Source organism: Musca autumnalis, unplaced genomic scaffold (genome assembly GCF_047663935.1).
Source record: "Musca autumnalis isolate F117 unplaced genomic scaffold, ASM4766393v1 scaffold_2, whole genome shotgun sequence".
Taxonomy (NCBI): Eukaryota; Metazoa; Arthropoda; class Insecta; order Diptera; family Muscidae; genus Musca; species Musca autumnalis.
In genome coordinates, this window is record NW_027411755.1 from 30,171,728 (window position 1) to 30,188,432 (window position 16,705).

A 16,705-nucleotide genomic window follows, 5' to 3' on the forward strand; every position below is an offset into this window, starting at 1 on the left:
CGGACGTGCAGATCGACTCTGAATTTTACCCTGATCAAGAATATATATACTTTATAAGGTCGCAAATGATTAATTCACAAACAGAATGTTACAAACAGAAAAACAAACTTAATATACCCTCCCTATTATGGTGGAGAGTATAAACATGTTTGAATTGTTTTTCCAATAAATTACAAACACGGTGTCCAGCAAGGTTTTTAATGTCACCGAGTCCAAAAATAATTAAGAAATTAATATCGCTTCATCTGAAACATTATACCAGAAGCAGAGAATGCTGCCTGGACACAAATCATGGAGTTTTTTTAACTTGTAATATTTTGTCAGTACTTAGATTTTGAAAGTTGTTGGTTTCTGACATTATTTTCTGAGATATTTGTTCGACCATGTTTTGGCAAAGGCTCAAACAGTACTGCGAGTAGGATTCGGAATATATGAACCTTAGTCTGTATCTCCCGACTCCGTGTATTTTCTTAATGTAAAGTTTTGCATTTTTTAGGTGGCTTGCACGGACTCATCAATTCTGGTAAAATTTCAACGTTTTGGTGTTTTGACGACACAAAAGAGTATTATTTTATTTTATCTACACAATCGCTGGATTGGAAATATTCGACTTGTACAATCTGCATTCGTGAATTCAAATTATACATCTTTTTGGGGGTATCTAATTCAAAGAAGTCGTTTAGGTTGCGCTCAGGAATTAACGAAAACCATTCAGATAAATATTATAAAAGTAGTTTATAGAGATAAAAATACTGAGTTAATAAAATATCACGACAGATTACTGTATACCAAATACCATTCAAAGGTTTATAAGATGGTGATAAAGGTTACATATCAAAGATTTGTTCAATTAAAAACTGTTTGAAATATGGGACTGAAGTTAGAGTGTGATAACTGGATGTGAATTTTAAAGAACAAAACAACGTTATGTTCGGACCGAACTTTTCATAACCTCCAAAACATTAAACCCCTTTGTAACTCTATTCGATATATTCGTGAATGGAATTATATAGGAATTGCATTGGGGTTCTGCAAACAGAAAGAAATCACAAAAAATCCATATTATAGCCGATGTTCTTAAAAATAGGGTAAGATCTTCGAAACACTCAAAATCTTGCAATAGCGAAAACAAAGAGAATTCACTGCTGAAAATAGAACATAAAATGTCTATTAAGAGCGAGTGTTGTTAAAAAATGTTTGGATATATGTACCAACATATATGGTTAAAAATTACCCGAAACCGGGTGGAACTTTTTGTATGTGGACTATACCGTGTCCGGTATGGTTCATTTTCATTTGGGGCTATGTACCATTTTTCAAAATTGTATCTGAAATATTGTGAACTTTCTCTATTGCCTTTATACACTTAGTTCATATAAAATCAACTATCTATACCTTAAAGTAGCTTTACGTAACGTTACACAACATTTTAAAATTTCATGATTTTTGGTCAAGTTGGGCCCCCCCGAAATGAAATCCTGCGTACGTCCCTGCAGAGAGACACTACTATTCCCCATAATGGGAAGCGGTTTCCCAGTTTCCCGGAAAAACATTGCACCACAACAGCATTACTAGCCATCTAGGATATAGAGATGATGGAAATATACGCGGCTAAATCTACTGCCGCTTATACAGTTGAAATGAGGATCCCCTGAATTTATTGGTCAGAATCGTTTTTAACTGGTCAAAATTTTGTAACTTTTGTACGGATAGAGATATTGTCATAATTCTTTTTAGTTAGACAGATTATACAATCAGCTTTCAGATGAATTATAAGCGGTCAAATTCGGTCTTGTAGTTGCAGAGAAATTCAAGGTCAAAGTTAAACTTTTTAGTTTTTTTTTTACTATTTTTCATAAAAAAATATTTTTAAAAAATCCTCGTTCTTTACGTAAAATTTAAAATTTTTTTTTTTCAAAAATTCACGTTTTTATACCCTCAGCCTTTAGGCTAGAAAGGGTATATACACTTTCATACGGGCAAAATGTGCCTCATCGAAATAATGGTTTTAGACCCCAAGTATGTTTGGACGAAATGTGTTTCAGACAATTTGGAGTTGATTTAGCAATGTCCGTCCATCTGTCTGTCCGTCTGTCTGTCTGGCTGGCTGGTGCGCACGATAACTCTCGAACGGATGAACCGATTCGGTTCAAATTTTGGCTTTCGTAATATTTTGTCCAAACTTAGTTTAAGTTCGAAGATGAGCTAAATCGGTCCACTCCTTCCGGTTCCTCCCCCACAAAAGTTCCAAAATGTTCGGAAGTTTTGTGGGCATGATAACTCTTGAAGGGTGTAACCGATTTGGTCCATACTTTGCACATCGTGAAATTTCTACCAGACTTAGATGAAGTTCCAATATGGACTCAATCGGCCCACTCTTTCGGGTACCTCCCACACAAAATTTCGGATAAGTTCAGTTTAGGACCTGCTCTCGAATCACTTTGATTTTTGTTGCAACAACTTGTATTTACTTCCCCCCATACGACGGTGCAAGTTTCATCAGGGGCAAGTCTATACTTCCTGAGAAAATTACCGGAAAGATGCAAAAAGCCCCTATGACACCTTGTGTAGTGGTTGGAGCGCAAGAGAACTCTCGAACGGATCTGTCGATTCGGCCCAAAATTTGGCCTTCGTAATTTTTTATCAAAATATAGTTTAAGTTCGAAGATGGGCTATCTCGGTCCACTCCTTCAGGTACCTTCCCCACAAAACTTCAAAAATGTTCGGAAAAATTTTTCGCACGATAACTCTTGAAGGGAGTGACCGATGTAATCTATACTTTGCACATCCTACTATATCTATCAGATATAGATCAGGTTCGAATATGGACTATATTTGTCTACTCCTTCTGGTACCTCTCACACAAAACTTCCGATAAGTTCACTTTAAGACCTGCTCTCGAGTCATTTTGATTTTCGTTGAAGCGATTTGCATTCGCTACCTCCATTACGACGGTAAAAGTTTTTTCAGGGGCAAGTCCATATTTTTTGGGAAAACAGCCCGAAAGTGTAAAAAACCCCTATGTGACCATATGTGGCGGTCGGAGAGCACGATAATTCTCGAACTGTACAACCGATTTGGTCCAACATTTGGTCTTCGTCATATTATATCCAAACTTAGCTTCATGGACAATACCGGTCCACAACTTTTGGTACTTCTCCCCAATGTCAGTAAAATGCTAGGACGAATGGGGTAACCAATTTGGTCCAAACTTTGGATCTACTAATATTTTATCAAAATTTAGTTTAACTTCTAAAATGGCCAATATCGGTCCTCCCTAAGGGTACCTGCCCTACAAAACTTCAACATTTGTGTATTAGTGCAGTTAGTACCTAATCCACGTTTTTGTCGGCAAGTTCAAATATCTAAAAAGGCCACACAATTCTGAAGAGACCTTAAATACATTCGATCTGTCCGGAGGTGAAAGTTTCGCTTCACATTGGCTGAGAGTATATATATGTCGGTAAAGCCGACTGACACTTTTTTACTTGTTTAAAAGTATTTTCAAAAACTCTACGTTCTTGAAAAAATATTTTTAAAAATCCAAGTTCTTGAAAAAATATTTTAAAAAACCCAAGTTCTTGAAAAAATCTACGTTTTTTTTAAAAAATATTTTCGAAAACTCTACGTTCTTGAAAAAATATTTTTAAAAAATGCACGTTTTGAAAAAAAAAATTTTCGAAAACTCTACGTTCTTGAAAAAATATTTTTAAAAAATTCACGTTCTGAAAAAAAATATTTTCGAAAACTCTACGTTCTTGAAAAAATATTTTTAAAAAATCCAAGTTTTTAAAAAATATTTTTAAAAATCCACGTTCTTGAAAAAATGTTTTTAAAAAATCCACGTTCTTGACAAAATATTTTTAAAAATCCACGTTCTTGAAAAAATGTTTTTAAAAAATCCACGTTCTTGAAAAAATATTTTTAAAAAATCCACGTTCTTGAAAAAAGTATTGTTAAAAAATCCACGTCAATGAAAAAAGTATTTTTAAAAAATCCACGTCCTTGAAAAAATGTTTAAAAAAAAAAACACTTTCTTGACAAAATATTTTTACTTCTACTATTTTTCATAAAAAAATATTTTTAAAAAATCCACGTTCTTGAAAAATATTTTTAAAAAATCCTCGTCCTTGAAAATATATTTTTATAAAATCCACGTCATTGAAAAATATTTTTAAAAAATCCACGTTCTTGAAAGAATATTTAAAAAAAAATCCACGTTCTTAAAAAATATTTTTAAAAAATATTCGTCCTTGAAAAAATATTTTTAAAAAATCCTCGTTCTTGAAAAAAGTATTTTTAACAAATCCACGTCAATGAAAAAAGTATTTTTAAAAAATCCACGTTCTTGAAAAAGTGTTTTTAACAAATCCACATTCTTAAAAAATATTTTTAAAAATCCACGTTCTTGAAAAATATTTTTAAAAAATCCACGTTTTTGAAAAGATATTTTTAAAAAATCAACGTTTTTGAAAAAATTATTTTTAAAAAATCCACGTTTTTGAAAAGATATTTTTAATAAATAATAAATCCAAGTTCTTAAAAAAATCCAAGTTCTTAAAAAAATATTTCTAAAAAGTCCATGTTCTTGACAAAGTATTTTTAAAAAATTCACTTTCTTGAAAAATATTTTTAAAAAAAATCTACTTTCTTAAAAAAGTCTTTATAAAAAATCCACGTTCTTGAAAAAAAAAAATTTAAAAAATCCACGTTCTTGAAAAAAGTATTTTTAAAAAATCCACGTCAATGAAAAAAGTACTTTTAAAAATCCATGTCCTTGAAAAATATTTTTGAAAAATCAACGTTCTAAAAAAAATATTTTTTTAAAAATCCACGTTCTTAAAAAAATTATTTTTAAAAAAATCCACGTTCTTAAAAGAAATATGTTTAAAAAATCCAAGTCCTTGGAAAATTATTTTTAAAAAATCCACGTCCTTAAAAATTATTTTTAAAAAATCCACGTCCTTGAAAAATATTTTTAGAAAATATTCGTCGTTGTAAAAAATATTTTTAAAAAATTATCGTCCTTGAAAAAATATTTTTAAAAAATATTCAACCTCGAAAAAATATTCGTCCTTAAAAAAAATATTTTTAAAAAATATTCGTCCTTGAAAAAATATTTTTAAAAAATATTCGTCCTTGAAAAAATATTTTTAAAAAGTCCATGTCCTTGAAAAAATATTTTTAAGAAGTCTACGTCCTTGAAAAAATAATTTTAAAAAATCCACGTCCTTGAAAAAAATATTTTCAAAAAATCCACGTTCTTGAAAAAAGTATTTTTAAAAAATCTACGTCTTAAAAAGAATATTTTTAAAAAATCCGCGTCCTTGGAAAAACATTTTTAAAAAATTCAGTTTTCAGATGAATTATAAGCCGTCAAATTCGGTCTGGTAGTTGCAGAGAAATTCAAGGTCAAAGTTAAACTTTTCATTTTTTTTACTATTTTCCATCAGAGTATCAGTGTTTTTGGGTTATATATATCTTCCTATATAATAAAGATGGTCAAACGGCAATAAATAAACTATAAAAATACAACAAAACAAAAATAAAAAAACAACAAAGATCGAATTTGACCGATTATAATTCATCTAAAAGCAGATTGTATAATCTGTCTAACAAAAAAGTTATATACAAAAGTTATAAAATTTTGACCAAGAAAAAAAAAACGATTCTGAACTACTGTGCGGCGTCAGTGTGGTATGTAAATGTTGTCGCTACATATTTCAATGAACTGATGAAAGGTAGTCTTTAATAGAAAGTTTCGCGTACACTCAACACATCCAACATCGATATGAAGAGCAAACATCGGCTAGGAATTCATGTCAAGACCAGAAGGTGATCCAACCGAAGAGAAGAATGCGACATATAGGGCTACCCTGCAATCAGTTGCAACGCATTACGTATGAGAAGGATACTGTGACTCAAGAAGGAAGTAGAAAAAAACAACATGTACAGGAGGAAACAAACTATGGGCATTATCAGTGGATAGACCTAGGGTCCCTAGGTCCCCCTCACCCGAAATGGTGATTCTCCTTCAATTAAATTACGATAAAGGTCCAACTTTTGAAAATTCGTTGATGTTGTATTGTAATCTGTGATTCTCAGTGTACATAAAACCTACCTTCCAAAAAAAAGTTTTTCGATCCAAATTCGTATTTGGTCTACTGTAATAATATTCGTTTCAATAACATTTTCGATTATATAATAAGGCAACAATTAAAGTTGTTGATTTTATTTTTTGTTATACCAGACGAATCATACGTTTTGCCTACGTTCACATTATATTTTATTTTTACCGAACATATAAGCCTTTCCCAATCTAAAATAAAAAAATGTAATATGCAATAAGAGATGTGTGTATCAATTTAGTAGGACAACTTACAATTTGCCCATTAGCTACAGCATAGCCTGCGAAAAGTGCTATTGCCAGCAGTGCCACAAGCAAATATTTCATTTTGGATAGGGTTAAATTTTGGGATACAGATTATGTGACGGTATTTATAGGTAATTTTAAAAGCAATATTTTACATGCGATTTGTTACGGTAGTGTCTGCGATTTTATGGCAATGCATTTAAAATAGAACGTGAGTAATTGTAATGTGAACTTAATTTTTTTACGATGTAGTAAAAACTTAAAAAAAAAATAATAAAATGAATTAACATAAATTTACAAAATTCTATATTGAAAAAGTAATAAAATGCAACTGAAAACACAGTACTGCAATCAATTTAATAGTAACCGTTCCAACATTTCTTTAAACCAGAAAAAATGAAGTTTTTATTTTTGGGTCTTGTAGCTGTTGCCTTACTTGCAGGCTCTGCAAATGCCAGTGATATTGTAAGTAACAAAAATAGAAATTCCATATTTAAATTAATTAAAATAATTTCCTTTTTAATTTTTCAGCTTTCAAAAAGGTTTTAAGTCAAGCATGAAATGTACTTAAGCGAAAATGCGGATTTTTATCTAACCTAAATAAAGCTGAAATAAAAAACCTTGAACTTTTATTGAGGGACTAGCACAGATAAAATATTTATGGGGAACTATTACATTAACAGTAGGGGATGTAGGGAATATTTTAACAAATAAACGTGGATTTATAAGAAGATTTTTTAGGGACCTTCAGACAGATAAATCACAATTTTTAAGGATTTTTGAGCGACCTATATTTATATTTTCTCTAAAAAAATGTCAACGAATAAACGTGCATTTCTTTAAAAAATATTTTCAACAAATAAACGTGGATTTCTTTAAAAAATATGTTCAACAAATAAACGTGGATTTCTTTAAAAAATATTTTCAACAAATAAACGTGGATTTCTTTAAAAAATATTTTCAACAAATAAACGTGGATTTCTTTAAAAAATATTTTCAACAAATAAACGTGGATTTCTTTAAAAAATATTTTCAACAAATAAACGTGGATTTCTTTAAAAAATATTTTCAACAAATAAACGTGGATTTCTTTAAAAAATATTTTCAACAAATAAACGTGGATTTCTTTAAAAAATATTTTCAACAAATAAACGTGGATTTCTTTAAAAAATATTTTCAACAAATAAACGTGGATTTCTTTAAAAAATATTTTCAACAAATAAACGTGGATTTCTTTAAAAAATATTTTCAACAAATAAACGTGGATTTCTTTAAAAAATATTTTCAACAAATAAACGTGGATTTCTTTAAAAAATATTTTCAACAAATAAACGTGGATTTCTTTAAAAAATATTTTCAACAAATAAACGTGGATTTCTTTAAAAAATATTTTCAACAAATAAACGTGGATTTCTTTAAAAAATATTTTCAACAAATAAACGTGGATTTCTTTAAAAAATATGTTCAACAAATAAACGTGGATTTCTTTAAAAAATATTTTCAACAAATAAACGTGGATTTCTTTAAAAAATATTTTCAACAAATAAACGTGGATTTCTTTAAAAAATATTTTCAACAAATAAACGTGGATTTCTTTAAAAAATATTTTCAACAAATAAACGTGGATTTCTTTAAAAAATATTTTCAACAAATAAACGTGGATTTCTTTAAAAAATATTTTCAACAAATAAACGTGGATTTCTTTAAAAAATATTTTCAACAAATAAACGTGGATTTCTTTAAAAAATATTTTCAACAAATAAACGTGGATTTCTTTAAAAAATATTTTCAACAAATAAACGTGGATTTCTTTAAAAAATATTTTCAACAAATAAACGTGGATTTCTTTAAAAAATATTTTCAACAAATAAACGTGGATTTCTTTAAAAAATATTTTCAACAAATAAACGTGGATTTTTTTAAAAAAATATTTCAACAAATAAACGTGAATTTCTTTAAAAAATATTTTCAACAAGTAAACGTGGATTTCTTTAAAAAATATTTTCAACAAATAAACGTGGATTTCTTTAAAAAATATTTTCAACAAATAAACGTGGATTTCTTTAAAAAATATTTTCAACAAATAAACGTGGATTTTTTAAAAAAATATTTTCAACAAATAAACGTGGATTTCTTTAAAAAATATTTTCAACAAATAAACGTGGATTTTTTAAAAAAATATTTTCAACAAATAAACGTGGATTTCTTTAAAAAATATTTTCAACAAATAAACGTGGATTTCTTTTAAAAATATTTTCAACAAATAAACGTGGATTTCTTTTAAAAATATTTTCAACAAATAAACGTGGATTTTTTAAAAAAAATATTTCAACAAATAAAGGTGGATTGCTTTAAAAAATATTTTCAACAAATAAAGGTGGATTGCTTTAAAAAATATTTTCAACAAATAAACGTGGATTTTTTTAAAAAAATATTTCAACAAATAAACGTGGATTTCTTTAGAAAATATTTTCAACAAATAAACGTGGATTTTTTAAAAAAAATATTTCAACAAATAAAGGTGGATTGCTTTAAAAAATATTTTCAACAAATAAACGTGGATTTCTTTAAAAAATATTTTCAACAAATAAACGTGGATTTTTTAAAAAAAATATTTCAACAAATAAAGGTGGATTGCTTTAAAAAATATTTCAACAAATAAAGGTGGATTGCTTTAAAAAATATTTTCAACAAATAAAGGTGGATTTTTTAAAAAAAATATTTCAACAAATAAAGGTGGATTGCTTTAAAAAATATTTTCAACAAATAAACGTGGATTTCTTTTAAAAATATTTTCAACAAATAAACGTGGATTTTTTTAAAAAAATATTTCAACAAATAAACGTGGATTTCTTTAAAAAATATTTTCAACAAATAAAGGTGGATTGCTTTAAAAAATATTTTCAACAAATAAACGTGGATTTTTTTAAAAAAATATTTCAACAAATAAACGTGGATTTCTTTAAAAAATATTTTCAACAAATAAACGTGGATTTCTTTAAAAAATATTTTCAACAAATAAACGTGGATTTCTTTAAAAAATATTTTCAACAAATAAACGTGGATTTCTTTAAAAAATATTTTCAACAAATAAACGTGGATTTTTTAAAAAAATATTTTCAACAAATAAACGTGGATTTCTTTAAAAAATATTTTCAACAAATAAACGTGGATTTTTTAAAAAAATATTTTCAACAAATAAACGTGGATTTCTTTAAAAAATATTTTCAACAAATAAACGTGGATTTTTTAAAAAAAATATTTCAACAAATAAACGTGGATTGCTTTAAAAAATATTTTCAACAAATAAACGTGGATTTTTTTAAAAAAATATTTCAACAAATAAACGTGGATTTCTTTAAAAAATATTTTCAACAAATAAACGTGGATTTCTTTAAAAAATATTTTCAACAAATAAACGTGGATTTCTTTAAAAAATATTTTCAACAAATAAACGTGGATTTCTTTAAAAAATATTTTCAACAAATAAACGTGGATTTTTTTAAAAAAATATTTCAACAAATAAACGTGGATTTCTTTAAAAAATATTTTCAACAAATAAACGTGGATTGCTTTAAAAAATATTTTCAACAAATTAACGTGGATTTTTTTAAAAAAATATTTCAACAAATAAACGTGGATTTCTTTAAAAAATATTTTCAACAAATAAACGTGAATTTCTTTAAAAAATATTTTCAACAAATAAACGTGGATTTCTTTAAAAAATATTTTCAACAAATAAACGTGGATTTCTTTAAAAAATATTTTCAACAAATAAACGTGGATTTTTTAAAAAAATATTTTCAACAAATAAACGTGGATTTCTTTAAAAAATATTTTCAACAAATAAACGTGGATTTCTTTAAAAAATATTTTCAACAAATAAACGTGGATTTCTTTAAAAAATATTTTCAACAAATAAACGTGGATTTCTTTAAAAAATATTTTCAACAAATAAACGTGGATTTTTTAAAAAAAATATTTCAACAAATAAACGTGGATTGCTTTAAAAAATATTTTCAACAAATAAACGTGGATTTTTTTAAAAAAATATTTCAACAAATAAACGTGGATTTCTTTAAAAAATATTTTCAACAAATAAACGTGGATTTCTTTAAAAAATATTTTCAACAAATAAACGTGGATTTCTTTAAAAAATATTTTCAACAAATAAACGTGGATTTCTTTAAAAAATATTTTCAACAAATAAACGTGGATTTTTTTAAAAAAATATTTCAACAAATAAACGTGGATTTCTTTAAAAAATATTTTCAACAAATAAACGTGGATTGCTTTAAAAAATATTTTCAACAAATTAACGTGGATTTTTTTAAAAAAATATTTCAACAAATAAACGTGGATTTCTTTAAAAAATATTTTCAACAAATAAACGTGAATTTCTTTAAAAAATATTTTCAACAAATAAACGTGGATTTCTTTAAAAAATATTTTCAACAAATAAACGTGGATTTCTTTAAAAAATATTTTCAACAAATAAACGTGGATTTTTTAAAAAAATATTTTCAACAAATAAACGTGGATTTCTTTAAAAAATATTTTCAACAAATAAACGTGGATTTCTTTAAAAAATATTTTCAACAAATAAACGTGGATTTCTTTAAAAAATATTTTCAACAAATAAACGTGGATTTCTTTAAAAAATATTTTCAACAAATAAACGTGGATTTCTTTAAAAAATATTTTCAACAAATAAACGTGGATTTTTTAAAAAAATATTTTCAACAAATAAACGTGGATTTCTTTAAAAAATATTTTCAACAAATAAACGTGGATTTCTTTAAAAAATATTTTCAACAAATAAACGTGGATTTTTTAAAAAAATATTTTCAACAAATAAACGTGGATTTCTTTAAAAAATATTTTCAACAAATAAACGTGGATTTCTTTAAAAAATATTTTCAACAAATAAACGTGGATTTCTTTAAAAAATATTTTCAATGCATAAACGTGGATTTCTTTAAAAAATATTTTCAATGCATAAACGTGGATTTCTTTAAAAAATATTTTCAATGCATAAACGTGGATTTCTTTAAAAAATATTTGCAATGCATAAACGTGGATTTCTTTAAAAAATATTTGCAATGCATAAACGTGGATTTCTTTCAAAAATATTTTCAACAAATAAACGTGGATTTCTTTAAAAAATATTTTCAATGCATAAACGTGGATTTCTTTCAAAAATATTTTCAACAAATAAACGTGGATTTCTTTAAAAAATATTTTCCACAAATAAACGTGGATTTCTTTAAAAAATATTTTCAACAAATAAACGTGGATTTCTTTCAAAAATATTTTCAACAAATAAACGTGGATTTCTTTAAAAAATATTTTCAATGCATAAACGTGGATTTCTTTCAAAAATATTTTCAACAAATAAACGTGGATTTCTTTAAAAAATATTTTCCACAAATAAACGTGGATTTCTTTAAAAAATATTTTCAACAAATAAACTTGGATTTCTTTAAAAAATATTTACAACAAATAAACGTGGATTTCTTTAAAAAATATTTTCAACAAATAAACGTGGATTTCTTTAAAAATATTTACAACAAATAAACGTGGATTTCTTTAAAAAATATTTTCAACGAATAATCGTGGATTTCTTTAAAAAAATATTTTCAACGAATAAATGTGGATTTCTTTAAAAATATTTTCAACAAATAAATGTGGATTTCTTTAAAAAATATTTTCAACAAATAAACGTAGATTTCTTTCAAAAATATTTTCAACAAATAAACGTGGATTTCTTTCAAAAATATTTTCAACAAATAAACGTGGATTTCTTTCAAAAATATTTTCAACAAATAAACGTGGATTTCTTTCAAAAATATTTTCAACAAATAAACGTGGATTTCTTTCAAAAATATTTTCAACAAATAAACGTGGATTTCTTTCAAAAATATTTTCAACAAATAAACGTGGATTTCTTTCAAAAATATTTTCAACAAATAAACGTGGATTTCTTTCAAAAATATTTTCAACAAATAAACGTGGATTTCTTTCAAAAATATTTTCAACAAATAAACGTGGATTTCTTTCAAAAATATTTTCAACAAATAAACGTGGATTTCTTTCAAAAATATTTTCAACAAATAAACGTGGATTTCTTTCAAAAATATTTTCAACAAATAAACGTGGATTTCTTTCAAAAATATTTTCAACAAATAAACGTGGATTTCTTTCAAAAATATTTTCAACAAATAAACGTGGATTTCTTTCAAAAATATTTTCAACAAATAAACGTGGATTTCTTTCAAAAATATTTTCAACAAATAAACGTGGATTTCTTTCAAAAATATTTTCAACAAATAAACGTGGATTTCTTTCAAAAATATTTTCAACAAATAAACGTGGATTTCTTTCAAAAATATTTTCAACAAATAAACGTGGATTTCTTTCAAAAATATTTTCAACAAATAAACGTGGATTTCTTTCAAAAATATTTTCAACAAATAAACGTGGATTTCTTTCAAAAATATTTTCAACAAATAAACGTGGATTTCTTTCAAAAATATTTTCAACAAATAAACGTGGATTTCTTTCAAAAATATTTTCAACAAATAAACGTGGATTTCTTTCAAAAATATTTTCAACAAATAAACGTGGATTTCTTTCAAAAATATTTTCAACAAATAAACGTGGATTTCTTTCAAAAATATTTTCAACAAATAAACGTGGATTTCTTTCAAAAATATTTTCAACAAATAAACGTGGATTTCTTTCAAAAATATTTTCAACAAATAAACGTGGATTTCTTTCAAAAATATTTTCAACAAATAAACGTGGATTTCTTTCAAAAATATTTTCAACAAATAAACGTGGATTTCTTTCAAAAATATTTTCAACAAATAAACGTGGATTTCTTTCAAAAATATTTTCAACAAATAAACGTGGATTTCTTTCAAAAATATTTTCAACAAATAAACGTGGATTTCTTTCAAAAATATTTTCAACAAATAAACGTGGATTTCTTTCAAAAATATTTTCAACAAATAAACGTGGATTTCTTTCAAAAATATTTTCAACAAATAAACGTGGATTTCTTTCAAAAATATTTTCAACAAATAAACGTGGATTTCTTTCAAAAATATTTTCAACAAATAAACGTGGATTTCTTTCAAAAATATTTTCAACAAATAAACGTGGATTTCTTTCAAAAATATTTTCAACAAATAAACGTGGATTTCTTTCAAAAATATTTTCAACAAATAAACGTGGATTTCTTTCAAAAATATTTTCAACAAATAAACGTGGATTTCTTTCAAAAATATTTTCAACAAATAAACGTGGATTTCTTTCAAAAATATTTTCAACAAATAAACGTGGATTTCTTTCAAAAATATTTTCAACAAATAAACGTGGATTTCTTTCAAAAATATTTTCAACAAATAAACGTGGATTTCTTTCAAAAATATTTTCAACAAATAAACGTGGATTTCTTTCAAAAATATTTTCAACAAATAAACGTGGATTTCTTTCAAAAATATTTTCAACAAATAAACGTGGATTTCTTTCAAAAATATTTTCAACAAATAAACGTGGATTTCTTTCAAAAATATTTTCAACAAATAAACGTGGATTTCTTTCAAAAATATTTTCAACAAATAAACGTGGATTTCTTTCAAAAATATTTTCAACAAATAAACGTGGATTTCTTTCAAAAATATTTTCAACAAATAAACGTGGATTTCTTTCAAAAATATTTTCAACAAATAAACGTGGATTTCTTTCAAAAATATTTTCAACAAATAAACGTGGATTTCTTTCAAAAATATTTTCAACAAATAAACGTGGATTTCTTTCAAAAATATTTTCAACAAATAAACGTGGATTTCTTTCAAAAATATTTTCAACAAATAAACGTGGATTTCTTTCAAAAATATTTTCAACAAATAAACGTGGATTTCTTTCAAAAATATTTTCAACAAATAAACGTGGATTTCTTTCAAAAATATTTTCAACAAATAAACGTGGATTTCTTTCAAAAATATTTTCAACAAATAAACGTGGATTTCTTTCAAAAATATTTTCAACAAATAAACGTGGATTTCTTTCAAAAATATTTTCAACAAATAAACGTGGATTTCTTTCAAAAATATTTTCAACAAATAAACGTGGATTTCTTTCAAAAATATTTTCAACAAATAAACGTGGATTTCTTTCAAAAATATTTTCAACAAATAAACGTGGATTTCTTTCAAAAATATTTTCAACAAATAAACGTGGATTTCTTTCAAAAATATTTTCAACAAATAAACGTGGATTTCTTTCAAAAATATTTTCAACAAATAAACGTGGATTTCTTTCAAAAATATTTTCAACAAATAAACGTGGATTTCTTTCAAAAATATTTTCAACAAATAAACGTGGATTTCTTTCAAAAATATTTTCAACAAATAAACGTGGATTTCTTTCAAAAATATTTTCAACAAATAAACGTGGATTTCTTTCAAAAATATTTTCAACAAATAAACGTGGATTTCTTTCAAAAATATTTTCAACAAATAAACGTGGATTTCTTTCAAAAATATTTTCAACAAATAAACGTGGATTTCTTTCAAAAATATTTTCAACAAATAAACGTGGATTTCTTTCAAAAATATTTTCAACAAATAAACGTGGATTTCTTTCAAAAATATTTTCAACAAATAAACGTGGATTTCTTTCAAAAATATTTTCAACAAATAAACGTGGATTTCTTTCAAAAATATTTTCAACAAATAAACGTGGATTTCTTTCAAAAATATTTTCAACAAATAAACGTGGATTTCTTTCAAAAATATTTTCAACAAATAAACGTGGATTTCTTTCAAAAATATTTTCAACAAATAAACGTGGATTTCTTTCAAAAATATTTTCAACAAATAAACGTGGATTTCTTTCAAAAATATTTTCAACAAATAAACGTGGATTTCTTTCAAAAATATTTTCAACAAATAAACGTGGATTTCTTTCAAAAATATTTTCAACAAATAAACGTGGATTTCTTTCAAAAATATTTTCAACAAATAAACGTGGATTTCTTTCAAAAATATTTTCAACAAATAAACGTGGATTTCTTTCAAAAATATTTTCAACAAATAAACGTGGATTTCTTTCAAAAATATTTTCAACAAATAAACGTGGATTTCTTTCAAAAATATTTTCAACAAATAAACGTGGATTTCTTTCAAAAATATTTTCAACAAATAAACGTGGATTTCTTTCAAAAATATTTTCAACAAATAAACGTGGATTTCTTTCAAAAATATTTTCAACAAATAAACGTGGATTTCTTTCAAAAATATTTTCAACAAATAAACGTGGATTTCTTTCAAAAATATTTTCAACAAATAAACGTGGATTTCTTTCAAAAATATTTTCAACAAATAAACGTGGATTTCTTTCAAAAATATTTTCAACAAATAAACGTGGATTTCTTTCAAAAATATTTTCAACAAATAAACGTGGATTTCTTTCAAAAATATTTTCAACAAATAAACGTGGATTTCTTTCAAAAATATTTTCAACAAATAAACGTGGATTTCTTTCAAAAATATTTTCAACAAATAAACGTGGATTTCTTTCAAAAATATTTTCAACAAATAAACGTGGATTTCTTTCAAAAATATTTTCAACAAATAAACGTGGATTTCTTTCAAAAATATTTTCAACAAATAAACGTGGATTTCTTTCAAAAATATTTTCAACAAATAAACGTGGATTTCTTTCAAAAATATTTTCAACAAATAAACGTGGATTTCTTTCAAAAATATTTTCAACAAATAAACGTGGATTTCTTTCAAAAATATTTTCAACAAATAAACGTGGATTTCTTTCAAAAATATTTTCAACAAATAAACGTGGATTTCTTTCAAAAATATTTTCAACAAATAAACGTGGATTTCTTTCAAAAATATTTTCAACAAATAAACGTGGATTTCTTTCAAAAATATTTTCAACAAATAAACGTGGATTTCTTTCAAAAATATTTTCAACAAATAAACGTGGATTTCTTTCAAAAATATTTTCAACAAATAAACGTGGATTTCTTTCAAAAATATTTTCAACAAATAAACGTGGATTTCTTTCAAAAATATTTTCAACAAATAAACGTGGATTTCTTTCAAAAATATTTTCAACAAATAAACGTGGATTTCTTTCAAAAATATTTTCAACAAATAAACGTGGATTTCTTTCAAAAATATTTTCAACAAATAAACGTGGATTTCTTTCAAAAATATTTTCAACAAATAAACGTGGATTTCTTTCAAAAATATTTTCAACAAATAAACGTGGATTTCTTTCAAAAATATTTTCAACAAATAAACG

At 25.1% G+C, this 16,705-nt stretch overlaps 1 long non-coding RNA gene across 1 annotated transcript; it reads right to left on the reverse strand.

The window, feature by feature from the left end:
- Window positions 1-6,190: 6,190 nt before the first annotated feature.
- LOC141392630 (uncharacterized) lies at window positions 6,191-6,543 on the reverse strand. Its single transcript, XR_012409804.1, has 2 exons — window positions 6,383-6,543; window positions 6,191-6,319 (listed from the first exon to the last, which is right to left on the reverse strand). It is a non-coding gene; the product is annotated as an uncharacterized lncRNA (long non-coding RNA).
- Between the last annotated feature and the right edge of the window lie 10,162 nt (window positions 6,544-16,705).